The 3,500-nt window shown below is 35.4% G+C and overlaps 1 protein-coding gene across 3 annotated transcripts in view; it reads right to left on the bottom strand.

The window, feature by feature from the left end:
- PCM1 (pericentriolar material 1) overlaps positions 1 to 3,500 on the bottom strand; it is a 114,498-nt gene that overhangs the window by 36,737 nt on the left and 74,261 nt on the right. The window lies entirely within an intron of this gene.

Here is a 3,500-nt window from a genome sequence, read left to right as displayed (position 1 = left end):
GAATTGAACAATGAGATCACTTGGACACAGGAAGGGGATCATCACACACTGGGTCCTATTGTGGGGAGGGTGTGGGGGAAGGGACAGCATTAGGAGATATACCTAATGCAAATGACGAGTTAATGGGTGCAGCACACCAACATGGCACATGTATACATATATAACAAACCTGCACGCTGTGCGCATGTACCCTAGAACTTAAAGTATTAAAAAAAAAAAAAGTCTGTACTCCCCAAAGCAATCTACAGATTCAATGCAATTGTGATCAAAATACCAATGACATTCTTCACAGAATTAGAAAAGAGAATCCTAAAATTTATATAGCACCACAAAAAAAGCTCAGAATAGCCAAAGCTATCCTGAGCAAAAAGAACAAAACTGGAAGAATCACGTTACCTGCTTTCAAATTATACTACACAGCTATAGTAACCAAAACAGCATGGTACTGGCATAAAAACAACAGACACATAGACCAATAGAACAGAGAACTCAGAAACAAACCCACATACCTACAATAAACTCATTTTCAACAAAGGTGCCAAGAACATACACTGGGGAAAAGACAGTCTCTTCACAGTAAACGGTGTTGGGATAAATGGATATCCATAAGCAAAAGAATGAAACTAGACCTCTATCTCTCACCATATACAAAAGTCAAATCAAAATGGATTAAAGACATAAATCTAAGACCTCATACTATGAAACTACTATATGAAAACAGTGGGGAAACTCTGCAGGACATTGGTCTAGCCAAAAATTTCTTGAGTAATATCCCACAAGCACTGGCAACCAAAGCAAAAGAAGACAAACGGGATCACATCAAGTTAAAAAGCTTCTGCACAACAAAAGAAACAACAAAGTGAAAAGACAACCCACAGAATGAGAGAAAATATGTGCAAACCATCCATCTGACAAGGGATTAATAACCAGCATTATATAAAGAGTTCAAACAACTCTATAGGAAAAAATCTAATAATCTAATTTAAAAATGTGCAAAAGATCTGAATACACATTTCTCAAAAGTCCACATACAAATAGCAAACAGGCATATAAAAGGTTCTCAACATGATCACAGAAATGCAAATCAAAACTACAACGAGAAATCATCTCACCTGTTAAAATGGCACTTATCCCAAAGACAGGTAATAACAAATGCTGGTTAGGATGTGGAAACTCACCAGAAAAGGAAACTCTCATACACTGCTGGTGGGAATGTAAATTAGTACAACCCCTCTGAAGAACAGTTTAGAAGTTGCTCAAGAAACTAAAAATAGAGCTAGAGCTATCATATGATCCAGCAATCCCACTGCTGGGTATATACAGAAAAGAAAGGACATCAGTGTATTAAAGGGGTATCTGCACACCCATGTTAGTTGCAGTGCTGTTCACAACAACCAAGATTTGGAAGCAACCTAAGTGTCCATCAACAGATGAACGGATAAAGAAAATGTGGTACATACACACAATGGAGTACTATTCAGTCATAAAAAATAATGAGACCTTGTCATCTGCAACAACGTGGATGAAACTGGAGGTCATTATGTTAAGTGAAGTTAGCCAGGCACAGAAAGACAAACTTCTTTCTGTTTGTCTTTGTTCTCACTTGTGGAAGCTAAAAATTAAAACAATTTAACTCATGGAGATGAAGTGTACAAGGATGGTTACCAGAGGCTATGAAGGGCAGTAGGGAATACAGGAGATGGTTAATGGGTACAAAAAGTAGAACGAATGAATAAGATGCATTAGTTAACAGCACAATAGGGTGACTACAGTCAATAATTTATACATTTAAAAATAACTAAAAGAGTGTAACTGGATTGTTTGCAACACAAAGGTTAAATGCTTGAGGGGATGGATACCCCATTTACCATGATGTGATTATTACATATTGCATGTCTATATCAAACTATTTCACATACCCCATAAATATATACATCTACTAAATACTCACAAAAATAAAAAATAAAATAAAAATAAAGGTAATAAATCCTGAAAAAATGCAGTAGAAAAATGATGATCTAGAAAGAAGTTTACGGTACAGTAAATGAAAAAAGCAGAATATGCACATGTGTACAAAATATTACTGAAAGGTTTACAGAATGTTGGTACGGCAAGCAAAATGTTGGTAGGGTAAAAAAATTATGGGTGATAGTTTTTTTTTCTTTTGTTTACCTATACCATTGAACTTTATCACAATAAGGTCTTTTGTACGAATTAAAAAACAAAACACAAAGTTTTGTTTATTTTTTAAAATAACTGCTTACCTTCAAAAAGGGAATGACTTCTTTCATAATTGCTTTAATTTGCCGGTCCAGCTGCTGAGTATCAATTCTAGGACATGGGACGGTAGAAACTTCACTTACAGGTTGTTGTGAACTATGATTTTCAATAATGGGAGTTTCTAATTTTTAAAAAGAAAACGATACATTAGCATAAAAAAGCCTATTATATATATATATATGCCTTAATGTTGAAATTTAAAGAATATTAAATTCTGATTTTATGCTAATACAAAGAAACATGTTTGTACTTTTAGCACCCCTATCAATTAAAGTAGTAAGAAAACGACTATATCACATATTTAAAATTTTTATACAGAATTAGTACTTCTAATCAATAAAACATATACCTTCTAAATCGAATAACTGAAATCACAAAAATTCTAGAAGATAACACCGGAAAAATCCTTCTAGACACTGACTTAGGCAAAGACGTCATGACCAAGAACCCAAAAGCAAATGCAATAAAAACAAAGATAAACAGATGGAACTTAAATTAAAAAGTTTCTGCACAGCAAAAGAAATAATCATCTGAGTAAACAGACAACCCACAAAGTGTGAGAAAGTCTTTGTAAACTATGCATCTGACAAAGGACTAATACCCAGAATCTACAAAGAACTCAAATCAGCAAAAAAAAAAAAAAAAAAAAAAAAAAATCCCATCAAAAAGGGGGCTAAGGCCAGGTGTGGTGGCTCACAGCTGTAATCCCAGCACATTGGGAGGCCGAGGTGGGCGGACCACTTGAGACCAGGCGTTCAAGACCAGCCTGGACAATATGCTGAAATCCCATCTCTACTAAAAAATACAAAACTTAGCTGGGCTTGGTGGCACATGCCTATAATCCCTGCTACTTGGGAGGCTGAGGCACGGTTGAGCCTGGCAGGCAGAAGATGCAGTGAGTTGAGGTTGTGCGACTGCACTCTAGCCTGGACAACAAAGCAAGACTGTGCTCAGATTAAAAAAAAAAAAAATAGTACTAGTAGTAATAGTAGGCTAAGGATATAGACTATTCTCAAAAGAAGATATAGAAATGGCCATCAAACATATGAAAAAATGCTCAAAATCACTAATTATCAGGGAAATGAAAATCAAAGCACAAACTACAATGTGATACCATACTACTCCTGCAAGAATGGCCATAATTTAAAAATAAAAAAGTAAGAGACGTTTAGTGTGGACGTGGTAACAAGGGAACACTTTGACAGTGCTGGTGGGCATGT

The sequence above is a fragment of the Mandrillus leucophaeus genome, unplaced genomic scaffold (genome assembly GCF_000951045.1).
Source record: "Mandrillus leucophaeus isolate KB7577 unplaced genomic scaffold, Mleu.le_1.0 Scaffold204, whole genome shotgun sequence".
Lineage (NCBI taxonomy): Eukaryota > Metazoa > Chordata > Mammalia > Primates > Cercopithecidae > Mandrillus > Mandrillus leucophaeus.
The sequence above is the reverse complement of the archived record's forward strand: the minus strand, read 5'-3'. Positions and strand labels throughout refer to the sequence as shown.